Source organism: Diadema setosum, chromosome 13 (genome assembly GCF_964275005.1).
Source record: "Diadema setosum chromosome 13, eeDiaSeto1, whole genome shotgun sequence".
Taxonomy (NCBI): Eukaryota; Metazoa; Echinodermata; class Echinoidea; order Diadematoida; family Diadematidae; genus Diadema; species Diadema setosum.
In genome coordinates, this window is record NC_092697.1 from 21,176,818 (window position 1) to 21,190,493 (window position 13,676).

Sequence of the window (13,676 nt, forward strand, 5' to 3'; positions counted from 1 at the left end):
TACAGTGTAGAACATTGTTGCATTGCTTTGGGTACTTCAATGTGTACTTCAATGTACAACTATTGTATGGTACATTGTATACGAAAAGATTCTCCACTTACATACAATGTACATTGTAATCCATTTGATGAGTGTTGCACATTAATTTTGAAGCCTGTTACAATAAAATGCTGTTTTCCTAAAAGTTGAAAAGAGATGGCATGCTTGTAGAAATCTAGTTCTGTTTCTTTTTTATTTTGATACTGAGTGAAGATTGACCTGAAATTGTGAAAGTGTGCAATTGTGAGAAAGTACCTGCACATATTTTGAGTCAATTATGGAAGAGTCAAGACAATTTTTACAGAGTGAATTATTATTTTCTAGTTAAAGTGAATTAAACCTGTGCTGAGAACTTGGTTTTCTGAAGGTATCGAGACAATCTCCATTTTCGCACCAGCAAATGGCTGATGGCTAGTTATTGTAGTTGCCCGAAGGTGAACACGCAAGTCCTATTTACTCACAGCAAAGTTTAGGCCCTGTCACACTTTTCTGGGCAAGCTACATGGGCTTCTTGTACGGATTTTCCAGCATGCAGGATAATTTATGTGGATGGAAAAGGATTTGGGTAAGTTTTGCATGCGTCTTACCTGCTGGACACGTGCTACTTACGTTCTACTTGCGTGTATTCCTTATGACCTGTGTGTTGGGCGCATGGGTGGCGAATGAGGGCTGACAACTCGGTGAAGGAATCCCTGTGAAGGAATCCCTGTGAAGGACTTTTCATGTGGCAGAGGACCTCACAGAATGGCATTATCACCTTGCCCCCAGCCAACCCTCGACTACATAACCAGAAGAAAGGCAGTACTGTAAAATGGGGGTGAACAGGGACGGCGAGGTGAATAGCCTGGACAAAATCGAGAAAAGTTTTTTTAATCTGCATGTTTCATATTTGCTTGAACTTTTTTTCCTATTTTTATCACAGGATGGAAGGACCATCCAACAGTGTCCAGAAAGTGGTCCACCTCATTTGAAAAAACATTCTTTAAGGGTCCAAATAAAAAGTTTTCAAAAATATCACAAAAAGTCAGGGTGGTCAAAACTTTTCTGCTCCTGTGGCCATTGATTAATGAAATTCACTGAAAATGTGCATGAACCTAGCCTCCTAGGTCCTACACCACACCTTAGAATTTGAAATAATTATTCCAACAGGAATTAGGACATGTTTTTTCTTCTCTTGGGCAAAAAATCAGTTTGACTAGGGTGAATAGGGACACCAAGGTGTTGTTTGATTGGCCCTTTAAACTTTCTGTATGATTAATTATCATGTCATAAATTGCCCTGAAATGTTTGTTATGTCCAGCTATTTACAAAAGTGTGAATTTTTATTCTTAATCTCTTGACAAGAGAGCAATAAGACCTTGGGATACATATTATGTATGTGGCTTCATTTTTGTATTCATAGACGAGAGTGAACTTTGCTTTTTTGACTCCACCTAAAGAGGGAAAGGTCTGGGAACCCCACCCCCACCCAACCTCTCGGAATTTTTTTTTTTCACTGCCTAAGACAGGCTAGGACTTTTGCACTTGTATTTCATGACCCCTTTCTCTGTCTTCTGCATGTTTTAATGCCATTAACACATCTGTTTTGGTCAGACCCATACTTCAGGTGCCAGATTACAATTACTGTAAGAACTCCCAAAATAACCCAACATAATTAGAGTTTAGTATCTCTGAATCTACAGTGTATGTATAACATTGTAGATCATGATTTGCCACTGGGAGAAGAACTTGGTTAATATTTGAGTGCAATTCAATGGATTAGTAAAGTTTGGACTTACTTTTCACTCTTAACCTTTGACCTGATGGGTCACATTTTTGTATGTCAGCTCGTTTTGTTTGGCTGTTGCAATTTTTTTAGAAGATTAATTTAACAATGGAATGGATTGCTCTGAAATATTTGTATATTATCTTTAAACTCTTTAGGTGTTCCCTAAATCCAATCTATTGTATGGATTAGAAAAATTGCCTTTAAACAGCTTTTTATTGGACCAAAACTAGTGTTGTCCCTGTTGACCCCAAATTTGGGGTCAACAGGGACAGCGCCATTTTATTAAAAAACATGATTTTTCCCCTAGTATATTTTTTTCGTAATACCAAATTAAAGGTACTTTAGGTGGACATAAATTCCCCACATGAGATTCAGTCTTTGGGCTGCATGAAAAAAATGACAATCATGAGAACATTAAAATTGTCCCTATTCACCTCGTTTTACAGTAACTGACCCTCTGCATGCACACAATTTGCTCATAGCTCATTCCATGCCCACAAAATTGACCAGCTACATGGATATTGGCAGTATCAACATCATTCCTTACCAGTAAAACACCCATATTATACTCATAAAACACCCGCAGATGACATACATTTCCTGCGCATAGGCACAGATCCATGGACAACCTACAGTACATACATTGTACCTACTGTACTTCAAGAGGGTTAACTGCCTGTGACTTGGGGAAGTCGCGGGCTTCGTACAGTTGTACTGGGGTTCTGCATGGACCTCTGCAGGCAATCCCAAGCAACTCGCCTGGAACAAGTTTTGAGCATGCTAAAACCTTGGCTGGGTAAATCTGACTTGCATGTGCCCCCCAGACAACTAAAGGCAAGATACCTGCTAGGTACTGTCAGGTGTGGGCTATCTGCAGGGGCCTCCAGGCACTAAAAATTGTTCACCGCAAGTCACAAACAACGCTTGCCCGGAAGGGTGTGATGGGGCCCTTGAGAATGCTCAAAACTTGTTCCGGGTGAGTAGAGGGGGATTGCCCGCAGAGGTCCATGCAGAACACCGGTAGGAGGCTGGTAGCAACTGCACCTTGCAGGCAACTCCCATGCAGGTACATTGCAGTGCCCGTATGCTGCCCGTATGCTGCCCGTAACTAAAGACGGATCGGTCTCAAAGCTCTTACACACCACCCATGCACACCTGACAAGCAGGTCGCACGGAAAACATGCAAGTAAAACATATTAGTAGCATGTGTCCAGCTGGTAAAACGCATGCATAAGTCACTCAAATCCTTGTCTGCCCGCATAAAATTATCCACTGTACTAGGAAATCTCAACATGCAACAAGCCTGGAATGCGTGACAGGGCATTTGATAGTAATAATATGGATTGGGCAATATCAGGGGGACATTAATTGCCTTTACTAGTACTGTAGAATCTCATTTTTCCAAGTTGTAGAATCTCATTTTTCCTAGTTGAAGACTCCGGAAATATGACTTTACTTCATGCAATACAGGTATCCCCCTCAAGGGGGTCCCGCGGATTTGTGAATGTCTCCACTTTGTGATTGACCGGAATGTTTACATGTAAAGTGAATGGCGAGACCCGGATGTAGGGTGATACCCACTAATATCGCCCGCTGACCTCGACGACCGATCAAAATACCAACTACAATTTCCCCGCAAAACTACCTCACATAGGTAATAATTATATTATATTGCATACAGCAAGTAAATAGTTCAGTTGCTTGTATTTTCATGGCAGTTTCTTGTCGTACTACAAAATATCCACCCTACAACAGTTTCCACTTTTACAGTACATGTGATTAGAAGCATACTGTCACACCCTTCCTTGTCATTATGTTGGGATGTATGACAGGTAGAGAAATTGTGGAGGGTATTTTAATGTGCATTTGAAGCATTACTGTGAAACCAGAAATGCCCGCATGCTTTTTAATTTAACAAATTTTGCGAGACCCAAGATTCACGAAATTAAATGCCTGCCAAAGTTCTTGTCTACACTACATATAAGCATTGAATACCAGTGGCAATTCACAAGAATTTCATGCCATGAGAAAGGTGGTCGGCTCCAATTTATGAAAATTCTATGCCGCAAAAATATCTTTACAGTGAGCTTTTTCACATGGACATGAAAAACAAGTTTACACATAGGCCTACTGTGTCGTGATCTCTTATGTCCTAGTGGAGCTGAACTTTTGATTGTGCTTGTGCATGTGTATATTATGTTGGTAGCATAGCTGCATTTTTTTTTTTTTTTGTGAAGCATTTACAGAAATACATGCAAGGCAGCAAGGGACACACCCTTGTAAAGAATATCACATGTTCCTGTCTGTCTAAGTTTACACATAGGTCTACAGTGTCATATCTTACATCCTAGTGTAGTTGAACTCTTGAATATGTCAAAATGCATTCAGAATCGTAATAGGGTTTGTTTGTTTTTCTAACAGGTATGTATAATGTGTATCTATGTAACAAGGTAAATTCATGATGTAAAAGTAGTAATGTCCCATTTGGTAATATTAGTCAATTTGATGACATAACTAAAAGCTTTCAATTTTTTTTCATTTCTCTCAATATAACTACTGTACTGTACAGCATAAACTTTTTTTTTTTCAAAACTTCTATCCAAAAAATCAGCAACTCACAAAATCTTGCCTTTCATAAACAGATGCATTGTTTATAATTATGTTGTTTTAAAGAACGAAAGGAGAGAGAGAGAAAATGGGGCCCTATACAAATAATTTGCCCCAAATGTGTGTGTGTATATATATATATTGTTTATATATATATACACACACACACACATACACACACCATGTCTTGAATAATTTATATAGTGTAAACTACACGTGTACAAGTACTGTGTGTATTTCAGGGGTATCACATCTATTGTGACTTCGTTCCCTCTTCTTCCTCTTCTTCCCTTTTCTTCTGTTTCAGTTGTACAATTCTCTGACATGGCAATAACAGACAAGGAACCAGTATGTACAAAAAAACAAACCAACATAGTATATTTCCTTCCATGAGTCAAATTCATATGCCAGTAATAAAAAGGTGAGCTTCATATGAATTGAACACATTTGATAGCAATATATTCATGATAAAGTTCTCAATATATATACCATATATTACATGGAATTCAAAAAATAAATGTGTGTCAGCACAATATTGTACTATACACACATTCTACACAACATACAGAATGTCTTACACACATTTGCTCACCTCTGCACTTGACAACCTAACAAAACATCATTGATACAAAACTGCAAAAACAAACTTCACCTGGAAACCCGTTTAACCATTGTAAAATGCATGCACATACGGTAAAAATTACCATGCCTAAGTTAGGTGAAGATTATGAAAAATGAGTCCACCAGAATTCTCACAGCCTCATATTTTACAACATCATGTCAATGCATTGCAGTTTAGTGTACATGTATTGTCCAATTTATATAAGCAATTCAACTGTACATATCTGGATATATGTACACACCATAAATAGCTAGATTTATATTAAAAAGCTCTCATATTTCCATTGCTCCCTCTTTCGACAGCATGCCAGTGCTGTAAAACACAAATCCCACTTTATGACATGGACTCATGTCATAACTCATGAACAGCCAGCTAGCTACTGGTACTCACTTCTATCAACATGAATCCATGACATCTGATGATTACACTGCAGCTTTCAAATAAAACTTAAAGTGAAAACACAGTTTTGGTAAGGTTTTGAGAACCCGTCTGGCACCATTTCATATTTGCTTGTAATATATCGAAAGAGTCTATACAAGAAACTTACCTGGCTGACGCGATTTGCCGGGATGATGAGTTGTTTTGGAGTATTTTGAGATCAAAAGTTAAAGTCGGTATACTGACTTTTATTCCAGAAGGATCCAGGTTAACTCGGTCTCAGGGACAACTCGGCCCTATTTCTGACAATTTATACGCAGTTCGTGATCGCCATACATTGTATTCTATACATAGGCGCTTGATAGGCACACATTAATTCTGCACGCGCGCCAAAGAGGTTCTTTGATGCGCGTGTTGTTTCAACTCGGCCCATAACTGCAACCAGCCAGAACGAGAAGCGCTTCCATAGTACAACACTGTATAATCCAAAGGGACAACTCGGCCCCGCCGTCAAAACGAGGCCGAGTTGTCCCCGAGTCCGAGTTAGCCTTACCCTGATCAGGGAAGTTCTGAGATGCAAACATTTTTGGTTACTGTATATGCCATATATTTCACGAGTCTAAATTTTCGCGAATCAGGAATTCCCGACGATTTCGCGAGTGGTTAAATTCGCAATCGTGGAGTCCTGTACTGAACGGAGAAGTGTACACGCTTACGTCACATTCACGTCGGGATCAGAGTCAATATTTTTGCATGACTTTAATTTCGCGAATAGCACCCGACTCGCGAAATTCGCGAAAATAAAAACCTCGCGAAATATTCGGCGTATACAGTAATATTTCGCATTTTCGTCATTACCCAACGAATATCTTGTCATTACAGCATTATTCCACACATTTCTTAGGCATACATGTACATTTTGGGGCAAAATTTGACAATTTTGCAGGCTAACCAGAACTATGTTTTGGCTTTAACTGTCCCAGCATGCACTTGAGACTCGAATTGAGTGTACACTTTATGCAAGCTACAATGTATACAAGCGTAACAGGGAAATATTATCTGAAAAACCCACTATCCATCAAATCTGATTTCTATGCTCTTGAAGAAAGGCATGGAAATTGTGTCCTTTGAAGCAGTGTCTTGTAATTCACCACTTACCCAGGTCAAACAACAGCCTTCAGTTTTACAACTTTTCACGAGTGGGGGGCTCTTTCCCGCCATTTTGCAGTTATTATCTACAAACATGTACACAGTCAATCTCTCTTTCTCTTTCAGGCTCACTCTTTCAAGGTGAAAGTTTATAAAGAAATATTTTATGAATCTTACTAAACTGAAAATACTTGAAAGATAATACCAATGCAGGGCAAACTGCATTGCCAAATGAGCTATCATGTGAGACTTTCTTCTATACCAGAGCTACATCCAACATAAAATCCCTACTGACTTCAGGAATTGTAGGCTTTTCTTGTGAGAGTGCTCACAAACAATTCAGACCAGAGCAGGGAAGGTCTTCATTAATTTGGTCTCCAATGGTGCTTAGGGTAGCACATGTACCATGCACTCAATAAAAGCCGGAAAGAGGCTCATTTTACCAATGCTCAATTATCTACCTCATCCTCCATTATGAAATACAACAGTGCAATAGTAACAACTGTATAATTTTAGTTTATTTACCATAATACAGATTACCACAGCAAGGTTTAAGACAGCAGTACAGCGATCAGTTCCATGTCAGTATCATTTCTCTGTCTGATAGATCACTTACTTTGTCATGTAAAGTAAATGTTGTGTAACATTCTAACAATGTGTGTCGACAGAATACTAGTATGAAGGCATGGTACTGGGTATTATGTACTGAAAACATACAGTGGACTCTCATTATAACGAAGTCCTTGGGACCGGCAGTTTTCCTTTGTTATATCAAAATTTCGTTTTAATCGAACAAATAAACACTACAAAAAATAGGGAGGAAAATGTTTTGTTATAACCATGTTTGTTATAACGGGAGTGCACTGTACTACTGGGTAGGTTTTGGGTTTAGTATCTCATATGTACCAATGCTTTACACACAGTAGAGTAAAGCGACTGTACCTATTAAACCTAAAAAAAAGAGATGAATTAGAAATGTTGCTATGGCGACTGGTATGCCTCCACCATATAGCATTGTTCTACCCAACAGGTCTAGATGTCTTGACAATGCGAGATGACAGTTTCACATGAATGGAAAAAAAAAATTGAAATGACAAGTTTGTCACAAATGTGTTGTTTTACTTTCCTTTGACTAGGTTTCATTTGGACAGGTGGCTCACTTGTTTAAAAGAGCTAATATTTGAAAATGTGAGCATTTTCACTTGACCTTTGATAATAGCCCTTTGACCTTATAACCCAAAATTTTTCAAATAATCAGTATATAGTAACATCCAGTTTTCATTACAACATTTTGAGCTTTTTTTTTTATGGAAAAGATTCCAAAAATATGAACATGTCCACTTGACTTTTGACCTCGTGACCCAAAGTTTTCCCCACAGAATCATTGTGCAGTAACTCGAATGATACCTAGTTTGATTCTGTTTTATGCATTGAATAATTTCTAAGGTATGGAGAGAGAGTGTAATTTCAGCACTAAATAGTGAATTTTAGCATTGACCCCATGACCCCAATATTCCCAAGAGAATCACTGTCAGGCAGTACTAAGTTGCAATGAAAATACCTTGAGCTATTTCCGATATGGAGGAATTAAGTTAAATCTTAGCATTTTCATTTGACCTCTGAGCTTTGACCCCATGGCCGGAAACTTTTCCTACAAAATCTTTATGTGGTAATTCCTCTCTACACTAAGTTTCAAGAAAATAACTTCAGGCATTACATATTATATAGATATGGTGGAAATATTGAATTTTCAGAATTTGACCTTGAACTTTGACCATGAGCATGTGCCGCCCCCCCCCCCCCCCCCCCCATACTTGATAGGCACAACTTTGTCACTCAAACATACATATGCTAAGTTATATTAGGATGCCTCAAACTATGCTGTCCACAAAATTAATTTGGAAAGACGGACAGACAACCCAAAAACATATCTCTGGCCACACTTCGTGGTGAATGCGTAATAAAAACAGATACAGTGTTATTAGGGTCAAAAGAAACACTCACAAGAACAGTTTTCAGTTTAATACCTCCATCTAACCACTCAACCTCCCAAGGCAACAACCATGTACCACTGTCACATAAACATTCGTATGTAGCTGACTGCAGGTTAGATAGATGCATATACATGAAGGAGTTGGGGAAAGATGTGCCATCTAAAGCATTTTCCTTGGCATACCATAGATGGCAGCATTCACCTATGGTAAGTTTCACTTGACACTGATCAAAAGATTATAAATTATGGTATTTGTTCCCAAAGGGCTAAGCTGAATAAGTGGAAGAGACATAAAAAAGTAACAACAAACACACAATAAAACCAAAAACATTACAATCTTTCCCAGTGTTACTGCTTACAAAATGATAACAAAATCTGATCGCTCTAGCCTTTGCTGAGCATAATTTCAAACAAAACAAACAAACTAACAAAAAACCAATGACAGCAAGGACTATACGACAAGTACTATGGATACCAGTAGTAGTTGAAGTAGAAGTAGTAGTAGTAGTGGTAGTAGCGTAGTAGTAGTAATAATAATATGAACAACAATATGATAATCATGATTACAATAATTACGATAATATAATGTTAATCTTCATCATCATACCAAATACTGTAATGCCAAATATTTAGTGAGTGAGTCTAACTTTTTTTGCGAATCAGGACTCCCCAACAATTTCACAAGTGGTTAAATTCACAATTGTGGAGTGCAGTGCTGAACAGAGAAATGTAATCATGCACATTACATTCATGTTGGGAAGAGAGTTCATATTTTTGTGTGTTTTTGAATTTGCAAATAGCACAGTCTAACTTGCAAAATTCGTGAAAATAAAAACCTCGCAAAAATATTTGGCATATACAGTACATCAGACCAAGATCAATTATTCCACAAATTCTCAAAATCTGCAAATGTATGTCTCACTCAAGAAATAAATCCACAAGCCATCAAGTAACAACTACACAATGTCATCAGTCTTTTTTACAACTTCATCAAAAATCTACTTAACAAATTTCAATCAGATGTTTCTTTCATCAGCTCGTGAATAAAGACTTATTGGAAACAACAGAAAAGTACTTCTGCTTTCGCAAATTCTTTACGCTTCACACTTGTGCCAAAACAAGGAAAGACAACCAGGTCACAATGTATACTTGAAAAAAAACAAACAAAGAGCACTAAAAGCTTACATCAATAGAATTGTGCAATCATCCCAATTAGTACTTTACTAAGCAGCTAACAATTTAACAGGTACATTGTAGGCAATGTTCTCTCCAATTTCTACTCAGACAGGAAGGCTATCATGCAGTCACCAAGGGGGAATAGTGATACATGGTTAAGACCATACAAATGGCAGGTGCAACCATTTGGAGTTATAAGCTGCAGATATCAGTGGTGATTTGTATGGTTAATATTTCCTTGAAGAACATCTGCCATGACGTTTGGGAAAGTTGTACTGTAAACAAAAACCTCATTTGAAATTGCAAAAGTAATGTAACCCTTTATACATTGCATGCCTAAGCATTTACCCTGGCTTAATTTGCCAAGCTCTTCATCAGCATCAGCAAGCCCAGTCAGGTGCAGTAATGTGCAAATCATCAAACAGGAAGACCATAGTGGCACAATAGAGATTAGGGGGATTTGTTAATATTAATCAACAATTAGTGTCAGAACATTTGTGCCAATTAGCAAAGAAAGCACTCCAGTTGCAGCATGTGTGCCAATTGTCAAACAAAGCACATTAAGGTCAACAGCCTTTTCTTGAATAATGTGAGGCATTGTAAATACTACACTCTGGAAATAATGCTTAATCAGTAACATTCCCAAGGAAAACAGTGCTACACTGAACATTACAACCCGACTTATAGGATGGGTTGCTAGCGTTTGCAGATTTGCGCAGTTTCACATCAGTATGTACACAGACACTTAATGATTTAAATTTGAATGTTTGGTCATGTTCTCTATACATGAAGTAACCCACAGAAAACTGCAGATGTTATTTTGACAATCATAAATCTGGGTTAAAGCAGACTTCATGTCAAAGTTGATCACAGAAAGAAACATTAGAACTTGCCACATCCAGTCATGATATACCTGTGTCATTGGTCATAGTCTCATTATAATACACACTGTCACCAAAGGCTGAGTGGTGAAATCTAGAATACACCTTAAAAAAACAATACACAAGACTCCAACTTATACTGCTACTCTCTTGTCGGAGGCCCAACCCCTCCTTCTAATACTTCCCAAAGACTTGCACTAAACACATATGGATTACACCTTTTTCAAAACCCAGCTGTCAAATATGTATTGCAAATAAAAACTGGTTGAACATCCTCTATCATCAGCAAAAAGTTTGAGTATTTCCCAAATGAGCATTAACAATTGTGGGATGAACAGCAAGCACAGATAAGAAATGAAGGCTTGCTTTATGCCTTTTTCCTAACAATGATACATGCTACTCGGACTCAGCATTCAAATCTGAGTAAAAAAATTATGACTTTAAACTAAGAAGCAAGGACATTGGTCTGAGAGTCACATAGTACATAGCCATGCGAGTACAGTGGACTCCCATTACAACAAAGTCCTCGGGACTGGTATTTTTTCATTATATCAACATTTCGTTATAACCAAATAAACAAACAATAAATAAACAAAGAGAGGATACCATTTCGGCCTTAACTGGAATTTCGTTATAACGGTGCTCATTATACTGGGAGTGCACTGTACACATCATACATAAATTTTGCACATTGCATCAATGCAGCAGAATGACAACAAAGTCTTGAAATGCCATCCAAAAAAATAACCCGTCCCAGATAACTTTTTGTGTCCACATAATAAATGCACAAATAGTTCAAATACTGAGAGAGTAGGTAAAGTGCTAAATGTATCTCTCCAAGCATGTTAAATCAGTCCCATTATATCTCCTATTAGGTACACATTCATTTAAAAGAATAAACCCATCACAATTACTGCATTTCAATGACACAAGGAACAACTAATCCTCCTTTATACTTATCAAGAACACTTTATCATGTCAACATAGCTAGCACTAGGGGAGTATATCAGGCAAATAAGAGTTATACAAAACATGTGCAGCAAAACTGTCATTATTAAAAATTTACATTCATCATAAAACTCAAGATAAATAACCCATTGGTCTTACTCATTTATATACACATTTTTGACAATGAGCATGTATTTATAAGTTACAACGTTCAACTGACCTCTTCAGGTAATATCATTCTTTAAACAACAGAATTCAAAATCTGTTTTCCAGTGAGAAAAAAACAACATTGTATAAATATGCAAAATCTATTACTAAATACCACAAATTATGTTGTTCATAAAACATGAAAGCAGTGAATATGAGCTTTGGCAAGACAACAAAAGAGACCAAGGGGGTCTAGCGCTCATCTGAGTAAAGTTCACCTTCCACACATTTTTGCAGACTATTAACTATAAAGAAGAACATAGCAAACTTGTGTGTGTTGGTGGGGGGCTTTCGGGGCATTTGGGAGGGCATGGTGTCTACTTGTATATTCTATCACACTGGCGATAATAACTACCAATTTTGAAAAAATCTGACCATGTGTTTTCAAAAAAAATATCAAAATAAGAAAAATGACCTCAAATTTGGTCCCAGCCCCTAGGGGGCCACCCCTGGATATGCCATAAAAAACTTGGTAGAACACTCACATCATTCTTTTGTATCATTATTCTCAAATTTGGGGTTTTGAGGAAACCGTATGACCAAATACATATTCTATCACCTGCCAAATTTATGTGAAAATTTGACCATATATCTTTAAAGTGAAGATGGAAGTGTGAAAATTGGCCCGTAATTTGGTACTGGCTCCAAGGGGGCGAGCCCTGGTTCTGTCATACACAAACTTGAAAGTACACTCACTTTGATATGTATTTAGCATAAACTAGCTCTTTCAATTCCAGTTCTAGAGAAGAAGATTTATAAAGATTCCTCAATTTGGGGCATTAGGACCCCCTTGGGGCCCCGGGTGGGGTGGGGAGGGGGTGGATACATTGTGCCTATTTAAACAAATGGAGATCACATCACCTTAGGGTTGCTACTGTCAAGTTTGGTGAAAATCTGTCATGGGGTTTTCAAGAAGCTGTAAATGTAAAATGTTTACACACAACACCAGGCGGACGGCAGATGATGAACGATAGCAACAGCTCACTTGAGCCTTTGGCTCAGGTGAGCTTAAAAGGTTTGCTTAGAAAGAATGAAGGTCTATTTCAATCTTTCCAGGATAATGTCAACATTTTTTTAATCAATGGTTTTGTTCAGAGAGAAGTGATGATTCAAATGACAAAGCAGACATCTTCCATAAAAATATCTCTTTGATTACAGCTGGATGACCAGTGATATGGTAAGATATCTTTTGGTCCTGGACCCGTGTACTCATTTGTACACACATAAACAAAATCTTTACAGTAAAATTTTAATACCAGTACCTTAATCAAGATATACATTTGTAAATATGGAAGGTAAATCATAATGACTATAACAAGTGACATGTAATCACAACTACACAGGATGGTGATTGTATCTGGATGTTGAGTGTGGACATTTCTGACAGATGTACAACACTGAGGTTATGCAGAGTATTTTCTATTAAATATTTCAATGGTGAGGAAAAAAGACCCCATAAGAACAAAAAGTGGGATCTCTTGCAAATGGAATATACTCTAAATATCATGTGTTATTTTCATGAAGGAGATATTGCAATGGTTTATTCTCCATCTTTCTTGCATTAAGTTTTTCTTTGAGCATCAATCGTGTACTTCACTTCACAGTAATACATTAATACCCATGTATATAGCAAAACCTTTAACATAAAGTTTCCATCACTTGCACTTTCCTAGATGTGCCAACTAAATGCTTCACATTCTTAGAGATAGGCAGGCTTGTTAAGAACATAGTCCTCCCATACAATACTCTTCTGACTTAAAACAAACAGCATTCTCTCCACAACATTTTACCGGGTAATGATGCTTGACAAGATTCACAAAGTATTACACTCAAGCAAGTTTGTTCAACCACTTACCAGAAGAGGCTGAAGTTGTGTAGAAGAGATCACTGGGAAGAAAGAAGCCAACA